Below are 22,448 nucleotides of genomic sequence, written 5' to 3'. Positions count from 1 at the left end.
TGGTCCATCTGGTCTGCCTGGGCAGGCAGCTCCAGTGAATCTCACGCAGCCCACACCAACACCTTCCCACCCTAGCTGTTACAATACCTCAGTCTCCGGGTACCTCCACTTCCTGTGTCCAAAGGAACATCACCACAGTCTTGTGCCCCCGAGTCCTGGCTATTGTTGATCCAACTCTGCCACCACTTCCAGTCCAGCTAGGACCCAGCAGCAGGATGTGGCACACTGGGTCAAGGGTGGTACAGGGTAGTGAGGGTAGGGTTTGTGGTAAAGAATCTGTGGGCCAGCAAAGTGAGGCCACTGGGTTCATTGTCACTCAGGCCACCATCAACCAAATCATGAGATCTCTCATGCAGTCCCAAGACATGATGGGCCAGGTCCTTGCAGAACTCCGGGAGATGAAGCAGTTGCAGAGGGACCATAATTTCCAGATGGAACATCCTAACTCAAATTTGGACTCCCTGACAGGGGTACTGCAGGATTGTTTTACCCAAATGTGCAAGCCTTTTCCAGCAACATCTTCATGTGTCTATGGTCGAACAATATCTGGGCCCACTACATCTGCCTCAGGCACAGTGAAGGAGGCCCGGCCACAAGAGGAAAATCCTGCACCCACCCTGCAACTGTGTATCTACCAGTCTGCCTCAGGAGGTGATGTTCATCTGCACCAGAAGGAGAGGTTGTCAAGACCTCCACCAAGACCAGCAACGGACGCTGACCTAATTTCCTCCACTGTGTGACTGTGTGACTAGCATTCACTCTGTGGACTATCTTCTAGACACATTTACCTTTTTTGATGCTAGCTGTATTTTGCACATTTGCCCTCAAACTATTTTGGCTCTGCAATAATATTGTCATTCACCATGATTGATTTTTAAAAATTTGTTTTGTTATTTTTTTTCCAAACTTATTTTTTTTATTGTTTTGTTGAAAAAAATCTAAACGTTACACATTAGAAGACTGGTATTGTATTTATTTTCTAAGTTTGTCTCATTTGCATGTTTTATCATACATTTTTAAAAGTTACAATTAAGATTGCTTATGCATAAATAAATTACATGTAGATAATGCTTCTCATATTTATTAACAATCACACAAAATTACAAAAACAACACATTAAAATGTATCATTTTATTAAATTGAATAAAGAATTGTTTTTCATATTTGTCAAATTTGTACATTAGAACCCATGCATAGTCCCAAATTATCAGGCTATATTTTCATTTTCATATACATTTCCATACTTTGCCATTATAGAAGAACAGGATATAACTTAACCATTCATACTAAATTAGCAAACTACTATTGATTTTTGTCATCAGCTGGAGCCACATTTTCTGCCTCACAATAGGAATGCCATGCCAATAACACCAATAGTGAAAAAAATGGCAGTACTCCATTTTGTGGCCAGAGGATCATTCTGATACACTGTTGCAGTATCTGGTGGAATGTCACAACCTTCTTTCAGTGGTGTGCTACAAAACGTTCTTTATCCAGTAATGAAACACATCAACAGCTTCATACAGTTTGCTACAAAAAAGGATTTTACTAATGTGAAGCGAGATGTTTATGCTTTGGGCCACCTACAACATGGGCTTGAAACAGTTCATGGCACATATATTGCCTTTGTGCCACCAGACAATAGAGAATGGGATTCCTATTGTGAGGCAGAAGATCTTGCTCCATCTGACGACATAAATCAATAATAGTTTGCCTATTTAATTAGAATTTTTTTATTATATCCTGAGGCAAGTTCAGGAAATGGTCTCATTACTTAAGGCCATTGTCTTATCACTCTCCCTGGGCCCATATGTCTGTATTTAAAAGGTTAAACATTGTTTTACTTTTTGAAAACATAATTTTGAAATAAAACACAAAATGAATTTGTGTTTCAAAGACTTGTTTTTGTTACATAATTTTACACATTTATTTGTGAATATCTTTTTGCATTCACTTTTTGACATGTCAATTTGTTTATTAAAAAAATGTGTAAATAAGACACTTTAAATGTCTTATTTACCCATTATTTTTTTAAACTAAAATTCTGTCAACAGAAATTTGAAAAAACATTGTGCAACTATCACTTTTACTACAGTAACACACTACATAATACATTTTGGCAAAATAATAACTTTAACATTTGGTATATTTAAACAAACTTGCCACCATTTTGAGCGGCGGGGATGCACTTAACATTCACAAACACACTGTTTACCAATCTAAAATGGCGGAAGCCTGACCTTGCCGTCAGGGCATTTGCAAGCTAATGGAAGTCAGAGGAAGCTGATGGGGTAGCTGGTGTGCAACTCCACAATGGACACAGTCAAAGGTTTGTGCGTGTGAATGCAACGTTTGAAAGCCAATGAATGTGTCCATTTCCATTGTCAGTTTCGCACATCGTGAATATATATATGTGGTGTCCCATAAAAAGCTCACAACAACTCCCCAACTTTTGCTGCAGTTTCCTGCATCTAGAAGTTACAATGCCTGGAAAATCAGGAGGCAGGGCCCAAAAAGTTTCACCAGAGGAGCTGGAAAGGCTTGCAGATGAGGTCCTTTCCTTGTACAGCAAGCTGCATAGCTCACCAGAGGAACAGGTACAGTTTTCAAATGGAAACTGAATTATCCGTAACTTACTTTTTTATTTAAACACAGGGTAGAATGTCCTGTTCACTTTCTAAGAATAGTGTAGTTACTTAAGTGAAGTGTCTGTTTATTTTAAATTAGATAGTCAAGTATGGAGTTTATTTTTAACCACATTTTGAATATACAACACCACAACATTGGTATATGTTTGACAGGCTTTCATTTTTTGGTGTGAATTTCAATATATATATATATATATATATATATATATATATATATATATTGACCTTTAATTTTCAAATATAAAATATTAAATAAAAAATGACAGTATGTTTATGATATAAATGAACATATATATTTTTACATACCAAAAAAAGAAGTCTTTGAGATTTAGAAATTCTGACAAATACCTCAGTGTAGATGATGATGTCACTGGACTGGCATAGATTACTAAAAGAAGGACATAGCAGGGGATGAGGTTACTCAACAGGAAAAAAAGACAAAAAAGCTATGCTGTTTTAATGTTTAAGAATGTTTGTGACTGATTTTTCAAATTTTTGTTACATCAAAACCAAAACAAAAAAAAGTAACGCAAATATTTTGTTATTCATTTTTTGTATCCATACAGGTCAGCTCCCACAAGAAAAAGGAGATATAAAAGGTCATCACCAAAAAGGTGCGGGCCCTGAGAAATCCACAGGCGGTGCAGCATCCACTGCAGAAAGTGATGGGAGGACCTAGGACGCTGGACCAAGAAGCCAGCAGAAGTCCAGCTTGCTAAGCTTCCCTACATTCCAAGCATGTGCACCGCACTCTCACCCCTCTAATGGCCCTCTGTCTTGTGGTGGCCTATCCCCAGCCTGATTGGCAGTTGAAAGACAGACAGCAGCATGAAGGGGGTAAGTGGTATTTTTGCATTTTAAAGAACTAATTGTTGTTACAGCAACACAATTTTGCTTCAAAATAAAGGGTGACACTTGACCAATGCACAGAAGAGTTCTTGAAGGTGTAACATTTGCACAAGGTGTATCATGATGTGTCTTTGAAATGGTTTGTTAAAAACCATACCATTATATTTTTGATCAGTAGCAAAGGACTGCTTGGAGCAGACAAATGCCTCCTTAAAATAAATTTAACATCGTTTTTTTACATTTCATAAGAGACAGTTCTGCCAAACAGGCGAAAAGCTTTATTTGTGGCAGGTCTGAAACTCAGTCACAATTGCGATGGTTATTACATTCCCCCCATTACAAGATATTTTAGCATAACATACACTTATGATACACTGGATGTTTCCAACTTCACATTTGTGAGTTACTATTAGAAACAATCAATATTAAACATGTAGGCTAAAATGACACAAATATAGGATTACATTGATAAAACATTTGATTACTCACATATTAAAATATGTTTTTAATTTAAAAACATTCCAGTTTATGTTAAATATGACAATTTGCATGATATATTATTCCCAAATGTGCATGTGCCCCAGCCTAGGTTTAGAAAACTGCATTCTATAGACTTAATGTATTGTACAAAATAGACAAGAATGTGAACACATTAGTGGAAGGGTAACACGTAGACAAAAACACATTAATTTCATGTCATTTGTTATGGCCCACTGAAATATCAATAATGAAGAATAAAATATTCCTTAAAGGAATTTTTCAGATGGAATGTTCTGTCACAAGCAAAACAGATATCTCGTTCTACCTTTTCCAAGGGCAATATTTTATAATGCACTTTGAATTTGACAGAGGGGAATTCCGTCACCTATATGTTGGAGTATCTCATCTACAAACTCAAAATCAGGCACAGAAAATGACTTATTTTGAAATATTTCAATTGCATCACAGTACAAAAAGTGAAATTGTAAATAGCATTTTTTTTACCAATATATGTAATGTTGTACCAATTTATGACTAACCAGAAAGCGAGAAGTTTATTTTTGTTGTTTTTTTTACATTGGTAAAACAAACTAACATTAACTTAAGATATTTTAGAGATTGTTTTGAAATGTATCTACCTGTACTAAACTGCATTAAAAATGTATCAAGCCCTATATATTTACCTATGCTGTAGAAACAATTTAAAGTTAAACAATAAATATATTCTTTATTTCTTCAACATCATAAGTAAATGCATAGGGTGTAATACAATAATAAGCAACTTAAGTACAGATTTGAAATTTTCAATTTTAACTGTTACAAAATAAAAGATAAAGTTAGTTTTACCATTGTGAAATTGTCAAAAACAATAAATAGCCTTTATGTTTATACAAATATTGGTACAACATTACAGGACATTTTAACACACATTGAAACATTATTTTATCTTTAAAAAAGTCTAATCAGCCTTATTTTAGCCTTGTAAACACAATGTACAAAGTGTTTTTTTTATCTACAATGTTGTTATCATGAGTTCACTATTGAAAACAATAAATCTGAAACATTCAGAAGTGTGCAACAGTTCCTGAAGAAAATATAAAATAGATAAAAAAAATGATCAGAATTGAATTAGGAGCAATAATAGAAAATTACAAAACTGTGACCAAATGGCTTCTGAAAATGTCCCCTACATGCAGGAGATAAAGATGTACTTAAACCTACGTTTAACAGCTTTGAAGCAGGTGAAATTTGAACATTTAGAAAATGTTTTGAGAAAAAAAAATCATGCTCAGCTATATTTACACATGTACAATAAAACTATTGTAAATGTCGGTACAGCATCTTCAAGAGCAGGTGAAGGAGAAATTGGCCTCGAAGGTGGGGAATTATCTGACACTGATGCACACGGTAATCTCTGAAATATTTGGTCAAATAGTTGGAAAAAATATACAATCATAAATCACATTCAATGAAGCAATGAATCTGTCATTGAGCACACAATTTAATTGTTCTTTTGTCTAATCATCAACCCAAATTGCAACTCCCACCCCAATCCCAAGCACACTCACGTCTTTGCAGGCACCCACTCCAAAAGACACAAGCAACACAATCACAAACACAAACACACAAAGAAACACACACACTATTGACACTAACTCACAAGCACAACACCCACAATCACCGCAACCACCACCACACCCACAAGCACCACAACCACCACCAAACCCTCAAGCACCACCACACCCACAAGTACCACACGAACCACCATTTGTTATGCAATTTTGACTGAAAGTGCACTGGGTTCCTCCTAATCAGGTCCCCAAGCCAGAACTCTTTCCCTAAAACTGTACAATTGTTCTAAATTGGCAATAACTTCCCCCCTGTAAGTCCGTAGTAAATTGTATCTCTGGTACCTTGGGTATTGGGTACCAAAGAGGGTCCCCAAGGGCTACAACATGGATTGTGCCACCCCCAGTGACCCTTCACCTAGCACACACAGACTGCCATTGCAGGCTGCGTGTCTCTGTGTATATAAAAGTGAAAACACAGCATAGCACACAGCCTGTGTGACATGTCACCTAACACTGCATGCACAATATATAGGTCATCACTACAGCAGGCCATCCGGCACTAAGGCAGGGTGCATTACATTGCATGTGAGGACATATCTGCATGAGCAGATGTGCCACTGCTATGTCTTTGTCTATTCTTAGACATAGCAAGCGAACAGGTAAGCCATTTTAAGTACATGTGCTGGCACTAGTCACTACGAGTTCTCCAACTACATCCCAACTAGGGATGTTTGGTATCAAATATCTCATATTAATAAACCCTCACTGATGCCAGTGACGGATGTATTGATACATGCACTCAAAGGCACCATAGAGGTGCCCCCTGAAAACTACCAGCTACCTTTGTGGGGACGGACTAGTTTTAGCCCTCTGCCACCACCAGACACAAGTCTGACCTCCTAGGGTGAAAGCATTTGGCCTAGCTCAGTCAATCACAAGTCCTGCTCTGGGAGACGTATTTACACACCCCACCCAACAAGATAACTTGCTTTCCAAGATGGGGGACTTCAAAGAAGCCCACCACCCTTAGTATGCAGATCTGGCATCACTTGCAGGACGGCCCATCTGGCACCTGGACAGGGGCAAAATTTAATATTCAGGGAAGTGTGTCCACCCCTAAGGTCAGTGCCACCCCTAAGGTGAGCTGCCTGACGTAGACAAAACTTTTAGAAATCTGCCATCTTGTTGTTGCAGATTAGGGAACTCTGGGGCATGGTTATTCCCACTTCCCACAGGAAGTGGTCGTAGAGGGGGTACACAACCCATTGGCTACTACCATACACTCCCAGAAACGCCCCTAAATTAAATATATAGGGGAGGCCCTTGCACCAGGAAAACAGATTCCTGCTGACCTATGAAGAAGGAGGGCACTGAAGAGCGCAAAATCTAAGACTTAGGAAGAAGCACCTGACTTGTCCCCAGCTCTGCCGGCCTGCCTGCTATTCCCGCCGATTTCCACCAAATTGCTGTGCTGCAAGCTGCTGTGCCTCCAAAAGCCTGGGAGGCCTGCCTGCCTTCCACAAAGACCCAGTAACTTCTATGAAGCAGCAGAGCTGCTTCCCAACATCTGGCAGGCACTCCAAGACAAACTGAGAGGACTTCGGACCGCCTAAAAACCTAAAAGCACCACTGCACCTGTGCCATACAGCCCAAGTTGAAGTGGACCAATCGTGCCAGTGTGGTTTCCTAGTACTCCAGAGATGAAGCCCACCTTGGACTTACCCACTGTAGACTCCCCAATATCGCTTTTCCCCTCTGCATGCAGGCCCCATCATCCGCGAGTGCTCCGGTGGTGAAAACTTGATGCCTCAAAGTACCTCTGCACCCGTTGCCCATGGCCGATGGAGGAGAGGACCCTTGGTGTCCTCACATCCCTGGATATCCCAGAAGTGAAACACCCTTGTTGGTTCCTCCCAACTGGATCCCCAGTCCTCACCTGAACCGACCAGACTGATCTCCATTGACTAACATTGGACACCCAAAGCTGTACTACACCTCTGCACCCGGCCGCCCCAGTGCCTCCTGGTGTGACCTGCTGGTGTAGTACTGACCCTTGCCCAATACTCACCTTAAGTCCAGAAGATTGGAATCCTAAGTCAATGTACTATACCTGAATGCAGTGCTTGTTTTTCTCTCCATTGTATGACATTGCATTTTTTTCAGAAATTGTACCTATTTACTTTTCAAAACTGTAAAGATTTTTCCTGCAAAACATGCTTACCTGATCGTACTGATTCTGGTTCCAAAACATACATAAAGAGGCTAGTTATTTTTTGTAAGTTGGTGTGGTTCTCCTTCTTGAGTTGTGTGTCTCATTTATTGACTGTGTGTGTATTTGCAAATGTCTCACAGTCCTCTCTGATAAGCCTAAGGCTGCTCGATCACACTGTCCCCTAAAAAAGTACTTTGGAATTGCTAGAGCAAGCCCCTGTCCACTAGTAAGGGAACCCCCGGGCTCTTTGCACAATATATCTCATTTTGATATATCATATAAAGGGCCGGCTTCCTACATTGGTGGCAACAAGTCTTGGTTAATAAATAATTGCACAAAGGAACCCCAAATTGTCTTTAGTTAGGAAACATTTTTCCCATCTTTTGATTTTTTCTAATTTGTTTAACATTAGCTGTAGGGGCTTGTGTTAAGTCTCCCAGTCCAAATTGTTTAGAATTTAAAATACTTTAGCTATGTTAGGCCTTTTAGTAGTTCATGTAGAATTTCTTTAAGTTTCTAATAAGGTCCCAATTTTGTTTAAACTATAACTGGGGGCAGAAGGTTCATCTCAGGAGCTCAACCTGGGCCCCTATAGAAACCTTAATGTTACTCCACGTAATGCCCTCTGCCTAGCATGGAAAATTGCCATGGGCCCTAAGCCCACAAAAGCCTATCTGCACCATCTGTTTGCAGACAATGATAGAGCCATGGAAAGTAAAGTAGGCCCTCCTGAGAGTGAGGAGCAGGTGGAAGCATTTGGTGAATTCCCACCCAACCCCCACAGACAGTAGCACCACTGGAGGCACTTCTGACAGGACCTCAGTAAATGGAGACAGTGAAGATGCTGAACTCCAGAAAGTAGCCAAGTGGATAGAGTTAGAGTTTAGGCTTTTGGCTATCGTGAAAGAAAGACCTGAGATTGACCTAGGACCCATCTCTGGTGGCAGCAAGCTTTAAATAGGGAGAAAAAAACAACTTTTGACCCTAAAATCCCCAAAGGGATTGTCCCCAAATATTCAGATGACGATGATACCACTAACTGGCTCACAGCCTTCGAGAGGACCTGTACCATGAGGAAACTCAACCAAAAGTATTGGGGCTCGCTACTCTGGGAGCTGTTTTCAGGGAAGGGCAGGGATAGGCTGGTGACACTGACTGGAGCAGAAGCTGAGTCCCATGACTGAATGAAAGATACTCTGATTGAGGGATTTGGACTCACAACTGAGCAGTACAGGATCAGGTTCAGGGAAACTAGAAATCCTGGGTGGATTTTGTTGACTTCTCAGTCCAAACAGCGGGTGGCTACCTAAAAGGGAACCAGGTGCAAGACTAAGATGGGCTTTATAATTTTATTATGAAAGAACATATGTTAAGTAACTGTGTTTCAGAAAAATTGCATCGGTACCTGGTAGACCTAGTTCTAATTCCTCCCCTGCCATTAATAGGGTGGTGGAAACATAGTGTAGGGCCCCCCTTCCCAGCACTTTCAGAATGCGCACTGTCTGCTGTGGAAGGCAGTGCGCATTCTGAGGGTGCTGAGGGCACCCTATTTGCAACAACATTGGCCGAGGCAAATGCCGCTGCATGGTTTCCACTGGTCTCACCAGCGGAAACATCAGATTTCTGAGGTTTCCGCTGGTCAGCCCTGTGGAAATTCATAATGGGCACGGTGTGGGGGAGAGGGAGGTTGGAGGAGGGGGGCGCCAGCTCTGTGGTGGTCTTATCTCTATGGGGCTGGTGGGCTGACGGTCGGCCTGCCATCCTCATAATGAGGCCTGAAGATTCTTCTAAAGGACCCGAAAACCCTGGTCAGTAGGGTGGGCTCCAAGACAAACTACAAAACAAAGGCGGGTACAAGGGTAAGAACTTTGACTCCAAGAAGGCTTGATTCTTCAATTGCAAGGCCTTAGTGCATGTGCAACTCCTGTTGCAGTGGTAAATCCCCAGATGGGAGCCCAGGTGGGCCCTGACCATGTCAGAGAGCTCACTGAAGCAACTTTAGTCTCAGAGGGAGGGGTGATTGTAGCTGCCCTGATTGTCTGGCCCAATAATCTGGAGAAGTCCAGATAGCAGCCTCTTAGTAATGGGATCAAAGTTGAAGCACTGAGGGATACAGGTGCAAGTGTCACTAAGGTGATTGAAAAATTGGTATCCCCTGAACAGTATCTGACTGTTAAAACGTTCACAGTTATCAATGCTGACAACCAAGCTAAGGCTCATCCCATGACAATAGTGTCCTTAGAGTGAGAAGGAGTTACTGCCCAGAAAATGGTGGTGGTATCCTCTGCAATTCCTGTAGCCTGTCTGCTAGGAAATTATCTGGAGTCCTCAGCATTGGCTGAGGTCAAAAGAAAGACCCATGCAGCTATCCTGGGTATACCTAAATGGATGTGGGGGAAAACCAGAGCACAATGCAAAGCCCAGGGTGCAAAAGAGGTGCTGCAGCCTGGAATAATGGCCAGCCCTCCAAGAGAAAAGGCAAGAAGTCTGGTAAGTCAGCTTCCTGAGCAGACCCAAGCTCAGGTCCCCTGTCCTCAGGGTGAAGACCTGTTATCTCTTGAGAGAACGGGTCCCCAGGAACTTGGGTCTTACACAGCAGAGCTCCTAGGCCCAGGGGTACCCTCTAGGGAAGAGCTTTGACAGGGACAGAGAATCTGTCCCACTCTTGAAAGGCTGAGACAGCAGGCTGCTAACCACGAAAAGGGAGATGTCAGTGGCTCCCACAGAACCTATTGGGGGGAGGGACTCCTGTATACCTAGGCCAAGGACCCCAAACCTGGTACCACTGGGAAAGTGATAGTGCTCCAAATGAACAGAGAGTTCCTACTCACAATGGCTCATGACATTCCCTTAGCTGGGCATCTTGGCCAGACCAAAACTTGTAGTAGGTTGGTACTTCACTTCTACTGGGCAGGTACGTCCCAGAAAGTAAAGGAGGTTTGTAACTACTATGTCACCTGTCAAGCGAGTGGCAAGACAGGTGGCCACCCAAAGGCCCCCTTAATTCCACTTCCAGTGGTTGGGGTTCCCTTTGAAAGGACAGTGGTTGACAATGTTGCCCCCCCTGGACCATCCAACAGCATCAGGAAACAGATTTAGGTGGTAGTGGATCATGCCACCAGGACCCTGAGGCTATACCCCTTGGGGCTACTACTGCTGCTGCAGTTGCTCGGGCCCTACTCAATATCTTTACTAGAGTTGGCTTCCCTGAGGAGGTGGTATCAGCCAGAGGTATTAACTTCATGTCTATGTACCTCAAGACAATGTGGAATGAATGTGGAGTGACTTATAAATTCACTACCCCATATCACCCACAAGGGAATGGCTTAGTTGGGAGATTCAACAAAACCATGAAAGGCATGATTGCAGGTCTCCCTGAAAAATTCAAAAGGAGATGACATATCCTGTTACCAGGCTTGCTTTTTGCCTACAAAGAAATGCCACAGAAAAGAGTAGGTTTTCCCCCATTGAACTTCTGTTTGGTCATCTCGTAAGGGGACCACTGCGTCTAGTGAGGGAAGGCTGGGAGCAACCTCTCAAAGAGCCCAAACAGGACCCTTGGTTGCTTCACAGGAAGTGGTCATATCTCAAGAGTGGAACCCCCTTGTTGGTTCCTCCCAACTGCATCCCCAGTCCTCACCTGCAGCATCTCTTCGACTGGACTGATCTTCATCGACTACCATTGTCCACCAGACGCTGTACTACACCTCTGTACTCAGGCGCCCTAGTGCCACCTGGTGTGACCTGCTGGTGTGGTCCTGACTCTTGACAATACCTTAAGTCCAGGATATTGGTCCAGTGAGTCGCTGTACTACACCTGAATGCAGTACTTGATTTTCTCTCCATAGGATAGCACTGCAGCTTTTCAGAAATTTCAGTGTCAAGTTTTAAAACCTGTAAAGATTTTTCCTGCAAAACATGCTTACCGGATCGCATTGATTCTGGTGCCAAAACATGTTTAAAGATACTTGATATTTTTTAGTAAATTGCTGTGGATCTCATTCTTAAGTCGTGTGTCTCATTTATTGACTGTGTGTGTATTTGCAAATGTCGCACACGCCTCTGTGATAAACCTAAGGCTGCTCAACCAAACTACCCCCTAAAAGAGCACCTTGGGATTGCTAGAGCAAGCCCCTGTCCATTAGTAAGGGAACCCCTGGTCTCTTTGCACGATATATCTCATTTAGATATATATGTATATATATATATATATATATATAAAGTGCTGGCTTGCTACACAGACAGATGCTGAAGCATTGTGTCACAGAAGTGTTAAATGTCAATTGATGAATGTAGCCAAATGAAATGCAGTAACACTGAGTCACATAAGAAAGATCAGGAGGTCCCTTCAACAGGATGCAGTTAGACTTCATTGAGCTACCTGCGTGTAATGGACTGAGGTATGTCTTAGTGATTTTTTTGGAAAATTATTTTTATTGGCATTTTGAGATAACCCATATGCATCACATAATCCTTGACATTGAAAAGTATTACTTTCTGCAAGGCTCATTGTCCTCCTTGTAAATGCACAAGCATTCAGAACACAATTACAGATACAGTGCCTGACTTTCTATCCACTAGGGGTAGGTCTAGGAAAAAACAAGATCTACATCATAGAAGTGACGCAGCACGTCTGCATCCCTGGAGATCATCTAGTATGTCTGCTCCTAGAACACAAAAAAGTGAAGAAGAAAAAACAATCCACTGTCTTTGTTCCCTAAAAACCATTATATAACAAATAGCCCCCCTCCTGCACACCCCCCCCCCCCCTCTGTCTGCTTTCATGTTGGGACAGCAACACATATTTGGCAACGTAGCATGTTGGACAGTTCATAGACACTCATAGCACTCTAATCGAAGCTGGGCGGTGTTCTTATCGCTCCTCTGCACTCCCTTAGTGGGAACATTACTTTATGCATCCTCACCATGAGAGGCAGGCGGGTCCGACATCTCCTATAGGTCAGACAGCATAGTCAACCATTCTCCCAAGTCCTCTTCAAGTTTATCATCCTTACGAACATGGCGCATCCACACTTCTTCCGCAATCACCCATTCAAAGACATCTTTTCACACATGCTACATAAGTGGGGGTGTCCGCCAAAGGCACACAATGGCTATGTTCCTCTTTGCCAGCACAAGCCCAAATTTCCTACTAAAGTTTTTCTTTGCAGGGAAAGGAAGCCATCTCAACAACCATAGCTGAATCTCCATCTGTATATCCCACCATGAGGCACTATTGGGGTTGTGTTCTATATCACGTCAGTAGGAGGACAGCACATACCATATGTAAAAAAATCTACTGTGGGAGCTCCACAGTGAGGCTAGCTGGGCAGGTGTCATATATCGAGTGCAACATTTGTGGAGTAAGGCATGTCTAATGTACAAAAATATATTTACAGTGATTGAAATGAGCGTTTGAGCTGACCCTCCATACCCCTTGTATATTTTTTCCCAATCCCTGGGCGATAAGGGCACCAGCATGACTGTCTCCGATACAAGTGAGAGATCAACCTGCAGCCCTGGGCCATGTCTAGCAGGGTAGTCAAAACACTAGACCTGATCGGTTCTTCAGGAAAGGAAGGCCACATCTCAGGAGCTTTGCTCGAAATCTTCACATACTGGAGCTACTGCTCCTCACTCAGGGAAAAAATATACATGACCTCCTCCCTCATAATGAAGCACTGCCTGTGGTATAGATCCCCCACAGTTTTCCATCCTCGATCTTTTCATTTCTGTATTGACAGGGAGGCCATAATTCGCATGAACGGCTGCACCACCCATAAAGGCATACCTGGAGTGTATGGAGCGTGGCAGATTTCCCCTCAAACTACCCCCTCCAAACCCCCCACCACCATTTGGATAACATAAGTGGGGGGGTCTGTAGCCCAGACAATAGGAGCACCAGCAGGGACCTCCACATCTTAGTGATAATATGCATTTTCTTTCGTTGGGTTAAAGCTTACCCGACTAGGAGAAATGACAGTTACACAGTAAACAAGTTATTGTTAAGAGAACTCATGACACATTTCAGATTTCTAACTTCTCCAGAGTCAGACTGAGGAATTCATTTTAACAATGAGGTCCTGAAATTACTGTGTGCAGCCTTACAAGTAGAGTAGAGATAAAATTGCAGCTATTCATGTCTGGTGGAACAAATCAATGGGATGCTGAAATCCAGACTGGCTAAAGTGTGTGCTTTCACTTCTTTGAAATGGCCTGATGAGTTGCTGTTTGTGTCGAGGAGTCTTTGCAGTACTTCAGATAGGAGAACAGGGCTCTCTCCCCATGAAATCATTATGGGTAGTGCCATGAGGTTACCTGCTGTGCCTGCAAATGCGCTTGTGAACATTATAGATGAAATGTTTTTTGATTGGCTGTTGTGATATGTTCTGTGCCTCATCAGGTGGGAGAGACTACAGCTCAGCCGCAACAAGAACAGTGCCATGATCTCAGTCCCGGTGACTGGGTTATGGCAAAGAAGCATGTATGCAAGTTGTTCTTGGAGCCTCAGTGGAAAGGACCTTATCAGGTGATCTTGGTCATTACGACTGCTGTGAAGTGTTGAGGTCTGGGTGCATGCTGCACTTACTCGTAAAGTCCTGTGTCCCCTTAATGATGTAATAGTACCTCTCCCTGAAGTGCCAGTGGTTCCAGTGAGACAAAGGGAGCAGGTTAGTCAAGCTGTTGGGGATGAGCAAGAGTATAAGACAGCACACTTTTGGTCCGAGGGGGTCTAAGTGAATCAACAGTTGAAGTGGTACAGGAGGGTTGCATCCAGAAGTGTTGACTGTGTCAAACTCAGGTCCTGGAAAATAACCTAGTACTATAGCAAAGTGGGTTGTTCCTGGAGAACAGTGCCTAAGAGAACAGAATTTGCCTGAAGTATGCGTACCATACACTTATTCGGGAAGAATCCGACCTAAGTGACAGTGATGGTGCAGGGCCAGTAGTCCACAGATCAAAGAGAGCAAGGGTGCTCTGTTAGAGGTACTCCTCACCTGAATGGACATATTTTGCTGCCAATGACTAGGAGAGAGAATTTGGAGTCTTTGTTATAACAATACGAATCTAGCTGAGCCTCCTTGAGTTTTGAGATTGCATTGCCACTAGACAGACCGAGACATTTTATCCTGGATGTGATCATTAGTGAATTTGAACTGTACATTTACTAGATATAATAAAAAGACTTTGTTGAGAATAAAGAAGAGTACCAAGGTCCAAGTCTATAGAGACATTGTACGGTTGTAATTTAGAAGAACACAGAGTAGGATAAAGGATGAAAGACTTTGCAAACAATGTTTAAACTTTGTTGCATGGACATTGTTTACCACTGCTGTACAAGTGGGAACTAAAGGGACATTTGCTACTGCTGCATTTTATTACAACGGTCTGCATTTAGAGAAATCATGGAACCTAGAAACAATTGTGATAGACATAGATACATACTTGCAGGAGTGTTAAATGAACAATTGTAGTAATGATTGCTTTGCTTATAGGAGTGAGCTTACCTGCATATTCTATCTTAGAAAGCATTAAAGCTACAGGTGTCCCAAGACCCCATTTGCTACTGAAGATAGAACGCATTCACTAAATGGGAAAGATTTACATGTAGACGCTTCTAGAGGACATATTTAATCAAATGACTATTATAAATTGCTTTATGAGTACACTGACACAATGGATGCAAAGGATTGCTACGTCTGTATGCAATTACCTGCATCAGCTGCAGAGGGAATAATGTATCAGCATATCCCTTTGACTTATGGTGTTATCTGTATCTTGTTGATGAGCCTTCTGTATGAACAAGAATGCTTTCAGTACTATTATTCAAATTATGACTTAAGGCTTGATTTTGATCTTGGCAGATCTGGTCGTGCTGTCACACATTTCTTTTGGTTAATAAGTCCGCCTACTAGGTGGTCTGCTCGCTCAATCTAGATGATGGTGAGACTGCAGACGATAGTCTGTCCGTGTTCTACCTTCGCCACCAGATTTTACCTCCCGTGCCGACGGCGTTATAGGCAAAAGCAGCAGTCAGAGGGAGTACAGCCAATATTTCTGCCAGGCCAATCACGATGTGCCTTCCTGTCAACGTAACTGTGGCGGGTAAACCACGACACCTGAGTTTGCGGTTTCAAAGGGATATCAGGGAAAAAAATAATACTTTTTTTTTCTTTCCACTTCCGTCATGAACCTGATCGTCCAAGGCCTTCCTTTGCTGCTTCTACTTCACCATGGAACAAAGCAACCCCGTTGTCGCCAGAATCGAAGGTAAACTGTTTTTTCACTTGTTTTCAATTGAATTGTCTGTTTACATTTGCCCTGGACTCATGCATTTTCAAAAACATCCTACAAGTAATGGTTTTCAAATATGTAATGCATATGTCTGTAATGTTGTCATTTAAGAAATAATGAAAACACACCTGTATTAACGCTTTTTTTTTTCAAATTTAATCCAAGTTTCAATCATGATAATGGACAGTTAGCCAAAATGGGATACAAGTCAAAATACATAATTTGTTCATACATATGTATTCATTTTTTTATCATAAACACATTATAAACATATGCATTACACATTTTTTAAATATTTTAATATTTTACATTTAATATAATTCAGTAATAACTCTAGACAAGGTGAAAGGTTTTTAAAAGTATATATAAAATTAATGTTACTTCTAAACTTAAATAACTTTATTTATATTACATATCCACTTGTCTAGTGCTTTCACTGTATTTTATTACTTTGAATTTCATTTTTTAAGGTGTAATGTACGTGTTTTTTCATGTATTAAATTAAAATAAACACACCTTATTAACGCTTACAAATATGAATTGTATTTTTGGTGTAAATATCCATTATCATGATGAATACTTGCACCAAAATGTTAGTGTCCATTACATTTTCAAAATGTTCTAATGTTTGGACTTTACAAATATGTCATAATAAAAATAGTTTGTATTTACTGTTATAAATGTATGTATCTCACATTTTAATCATTAACATTTTAAATAATAAATTAATTGTACATGGATAATAATGGTAGGGCAAACTTTGTTAAATAAATCGTTTTTATTAATAAATTAGATAATTCTCTCATGCAAATTATTTTGAAATGAAAAAATATTCAATTAGTAAAAAATGGTTGTCCAACACTACTGCTGGTGGCTTTCTTGCCCATAATTTGCCTCCTATACATAGTCCAAAGGTAACCTCCTCAGAAGAGAAAATAGAACGGCACGCCCCCCCGGAGGAGAGCTGGGCTAGGTCCCAGGCTCCACACGAGGAGGAGTCCGAAGCAGAACCAGGAGGGAGGCCCCGAAACCTACCAGATTGTCAGCATAAGAGAGGGGCCAACCAAAAAAAAAGAGATCAGGGTAGCCTAGTCCAAACACAGGTAAGGCATAGGAGAAGCAGAATGGCTTCTTTACGCATGCACAAGGAGAGCAGCGACAAAGACGTCCTCGGCTCCCTGCCCGAATGTGCTGGTCAGACCAACTGACCCCTAGAGAGATAGTGTCCAGAAAAGAAGGCAAGGCCTTTGCATGACCAGTATGATAGACCCTCGCCGGAAGATAGATCCTTCTAACTAAAGGACATGGCCGTTGCAGAAGACTGAATCCCGCTTGAAGGGGGGATCAAAGACAGAACTTCCCCTACATGCAGAAATGTCTGAGAAGATGGCAGCGCTATGTTGAGGAAAAACCAGCAAAGCTGCTCCAAACCAAAATATGCATGTCATTACAGAAGGGTACATCGGGGTCATCTATGTACCATAGGCGCAGATGGACAAAGAAGGGCTCAGGGCCAAACTGCCCCCACTGATGAATGCTGCAGGAAAATGGATCCCATGTTTTGAGAAAACACCACAGGAATAAACCTAGCAATAGGCGATGTCAAAAGTATGCGCATCCGCCTCTTCGAAGAGCAGACTAACAGTGTTTTCCTCAGCCTGCATCCCAGCTGTCACACCGATTGACACAGAGCATGACGGGGTCGCATTCAATTCATTCAGACACCGAATATGGATGGCACTGAAGGAAATGTACCTTGACTGCCCGGATGTAGGAGGATTGATGGCAGAGAGCATGAAGCCTGAAGAAACCATGACTGACCTTCCAGACAGAATGAGGAAATAATGGGGACAAGAGGCAGGACAGCCATGGACCGACACAGGCCGACAGGTTGCATTTTTTACAACATCCTCAAAAAGGGACTGCCCACCAAAATACAGAGTGTACTGGACGGTGTAGTAGGATTAGACACCAAACCTTGGCAGGCAATACAGGCCCACATATTACAATACTACAGAAAGAAACAGGAAAATAACAGGGAAAAGCAGGAGCAAGCCCAAAGAGACACCGCTAAGCTTCTCCAGCATAAATTTTAAAAGAGCTGCGTTGGCCACAAGCATGCAAATGGCACCAGTCTTGAACGGAGCTCCGCCTCAGAACCCCAAAGGATTTCCAACTAGTCCTAACGGCAGGGGTCAGGGAGGCTGGCAGCAGCCAGACCTCAGAGAGTGCTACTATTGCCACAGAATTGGCCACATGGCTAATGCCGCCTAAAGGCATATCATCAGCAAAGAGTGCTAAGCCTGGGCCAGTTCCTGCAAAATTCCCATCCACAAAACCAAGCCTAGGCCAACACAAATGCATCCTACATTCTGCTGCAGTGAAATCAGGCAGCCACCACGCCACTACAGCAGGGTCTAGCTGGCTGGTCAAACACATGGCAACAGCAGCAGTAGACAGGAAACCCAGCTCAGCAAGGATTGGGGCTGCAACCACAGACCGGGAGGGGTTAACTGTCGGGGAGGCAATGTCTTTACACAATCGCAAAATCCAGATACACAGTTAATCCGAGACCCCCAATAAATTTACATTCACATCATACCCACTTCATAAATCATCTAAAAAATAAAGACTAGTGACACCATCAGGAGAAAACTCATTCCTTTACTTGCATTTGGGAAAAACTCAGGGCTGCTGTACATTTTGTTGATCAGGAATAAACACTTGAGCCCGCCATTCAGGTGTCTGCAGAGGCCTAGGGCCCACTCTGCTGCTGGTCCCTTAGGGTTGGGTTTGGTTGGCTGTGCCCTTGGGGGTGGGCAGTCTGATGGGGGGGCAGGGCAGTCCCTAAACTAGTGCATAAAAACAGGCACCCAGGTCCCCTCACCCAAGTCACTTGGATGGGCTTCAATTTAAAGGACCCCAATCTTCAACAATAGGCCTCCAGCTAATGGAGGCCCCCTTTTTGGTTCTAAAACGAAGCGATGTTCCAGTGTTGGGAGCCAGGTTTCCAGCGGAGTTGGGATAATGATGTCCCCATAAAAACGTCAAAGTCCACGCACAAATCTGACAGATTATGAAGCAACGACAAGGCTCCAAGTAAGTAGAGAAATTCATCAGAGCAATCAGCCGTCCCAGTTCACCCGTATCGGGCAAATCTTGATGAATCTTGGCTGCCCAACTCACTCCCATCATATGCAAATGCTCTGCCTCCTCCTCTACCCAGAAGGCTTCCAAACATCCAAAGACTGCTCGTCGGATCATGTCCCTCTAAAAAAGCAAGAATAGCGTGTCTCCAAGTAGAAGTCCCTGGTCCCAGCTGGTTCGGCATGCCAAAAACATCCTGGATCCAGTTGGGGGGCGGTGAATGCCAGGAGGAAAAGAGATTCTGTAAATGACCATCACAGTCCTATCTGAGTCCTATCTGTTGACCAGCTCACATTAGGCCTCCCACACACTGTCTGAGGAAGCAATAGGCCTGATCCCAGTCATTGCTGCATCAAAATCACACGGGCCACAGAGCACCTCTCCGACCCCCTCCAGTATACCGCAATAAAAGACAGCACTATATAAAGATCTAGGGAGGCACCCAACGACCCGCAAAAGGTAGCCCAAAATGAAGTTTCCAGAAAAAAGGCATAGCCAAGACACCTGACTCCATTAGGGAAACTCTTATTGCATGCCACGTGCAGGGACTAGTGGGGCATACACATGTCCTCGGAGCCAGTGCCATCACCAGCAACCCCCAAATTGTGACACACCCCCTTTCATTCACATGGCTCCATGCACGTGTTGGTTGAAAGGTTCCATCTGCATCGGTAACATACACACATACACTAGGGAAAAATTGTTAAGAAAAAAGAATAACCCCTTGAAGATCCCCCATAGAAACACTCTCCTCTGTCAAATGGCCCGCAAAATAAAACTCAGGCGATCCATAACCAAAACACTAATTGTTTCCTAAAAACAGTTGCTCCAATTTGATACACCTTCAAAATAAGTGCATAATATATACATAAAAAAGAAAGGCAGAGGAATCTCCAGAGACTGAATGATGTATGTTTTCTATAGCCAACCTACGACCCACAGCTCTTATCCAATAGGTCTGAGACCAAGCCATGAGTACACCATCTTTACAGCGGCGTGCCACCTCTTCAGCAGCAACTTCCAGAACCCCAACAAGACTCAAGTGTGCGAGACAAAGATCACAGACTGTTTTGGACTTTTTATTTTTACTGACATTCTTCTGCAAACTCTTTTTCAAACAACAAAGACACCCCCAGTACTGCAGCGACTTGCCAGAGCAGAGACACCCCCATTCGCCATGAGACCACAGATGTCTCCCCAGGAAGCCATGCCAAAACCTGAAAAGTTCCAAAAGTTATGTATTTTTGCACCATTGTATACCCTCTGTTTGCTGTGGGAGTGGCCGCATCCTTCCATAGCCAGAAATATGCCTAGTCACATGGGCCTAACCCAACATTTCTTCAGCGCTTACGTAGGGGACTTTCCCACATCACTTACAATTACACTGAACCTAATGTTAGTATTCCACAAGCACAGAACACTCTTACACAACACATGGTATCAGCACATGACCACTGTGGGCATCCAGACATAAGCCAGACCATGCTATGTCTGTTCAATGATACCACAAGCAGTAGGTGCAGATAGGCTTTCTTATCCCAGGAGATAGCCCTGGAGAAAACAAAATGTTTCATCCATCTGTACCTATGGAGGATTAGGGCCAAGTTACAACCTAGTACAGTGGGGACCCCATAGGGTGGTAGTAAACGTCACTCGATATGAGACCAATCCCACTGCACTGTACCTTTACACGGAGCCTAGCTATATTTAAACTGAGCTAGACAGGCTGAGCAGGTGAGGCAATGTAGGGAAGGGCACTCTTTGGCTCCAAGACTTTCCAGAAATGTGGTTCTTGGAGGTAGCAAAACCACTGCATCAGTGCACAAACACGTCTGCTCCCGCCTCTGTCTGTGGTCCTAGGGTGGTACTTTGCGTGTCTGAGGCAGTCTTCTTTAATAACATATGGACCCCAGACATGAAGTTCCTGTGTAGGGCCATCCACCTCAATGATACAAGGAGAAATGAGTCATAGGGGAGAATTGAATACCAGCATATATACCTTATGTCAGGAAATCTGGGATGCTGAGCTAGATAGGCACACATGGTTAGAAGGGAAGGGGCAATCCCTAATTGTATGGAAGCTTAAACTGTATTCCTTGAGTTTCAGTGTCAAAGGGACGATCCCGTTTGGCACGAATGAGAATTGTAAAGCAATACTGCACGTACCAGACGTGCACTGGGGCATCTCCGCACTGACGGGAGAGAAAAATATGATTCATCATCAAAATATCTTTATTCGGTCTAGATTTGGACCATAAAAGTAGAATAAAAACAACATTACATACAAAATGTGCATAATAGCAGATAATATGAGCTATTACAGTCGTTTCCTCGATATAATTGTGCAAAATAGCTAAAAGCCTTCCTAATATATTACCTCAAGACCAATATAATCATGATTGAACAACATTAAAAAAACACAATTTTAGCATAATGAACTCAAAACAAATACATTCCAATTCCATCTACATAAAGTTAATAGTGCATTTAATTGGACAATGGCACATACATGTAAAAATAAAACAAAATGAAATAACATTAAAAACAGAATTTTGGCAAAATCCAATCATAGTAAAATACATTCCAGTTCCATCTACATAAAGTGTAATGTGCAATTAGTTGGGCAATAACATACATGTAGAAATGAAAAAATCTTAAAAAATCAGTTCTCATTACCGTAGGCCCTCTGTAATTTTATGGCCGATCTAATAAAGCTCACAACAGCATTACAGGTTTCCGGTAAAGCAGCTGATTGCAAAATACCTCAAACTGTCTTTATATGTTGAAAAATGCATCTGTTTAATAATAGGGCAAGGAAAACAAGCCCGACATACAGAATGTACAAAAATGTACAGTAGATTGGATTGAGGTTTTATCACATGGGCAACAAGAACCGATGGATGTTCTGGTCCCAACCAATGGAAAGGCTACCAAATGATGGACTAAATTGAGCCTTAGCTTTGATATATAAAATCTGTGCTGGGGATTGGTTAACCATAACAAATACTTGTTCACCCTTGAAATTTCGTCCAGCTGCATAAAGTTTATCACTGAAACCATGTTAAGGGCCCTTACTATACGCCCTTCCTCCCTATGAGCTAGAAAATGTTTTTAACACGTTCTTTAGTTTGAATTCAAATCTCTCCAGGTCAGTGAAAAAGGGTATTTAATTCAAGATCATGAAAATTATTTTTAACATATGCCAACCAGGGGATGGCTTGCTAATTGTCCAATTTTAACCAGTCT

Source organism: Pleurodeles waltl, chromosome 9, assembly GCF_031143425.1.
Source record: "Pleurodeles waltl isolate 20211129_DDA chromosome 9, aPleWal1.hap1.20221129, whole genome shotgun sequence".
In the NCBI taxonomy this organism is placed as follows: Eukaryota; Metazoa; Chordata; class Amphibia; order Caudata; family Salamandridae; genus Pleurodeles; species Pleurodeles waltl.
This window is presented reverse-complemented; position numbering follows the sequence as displayed.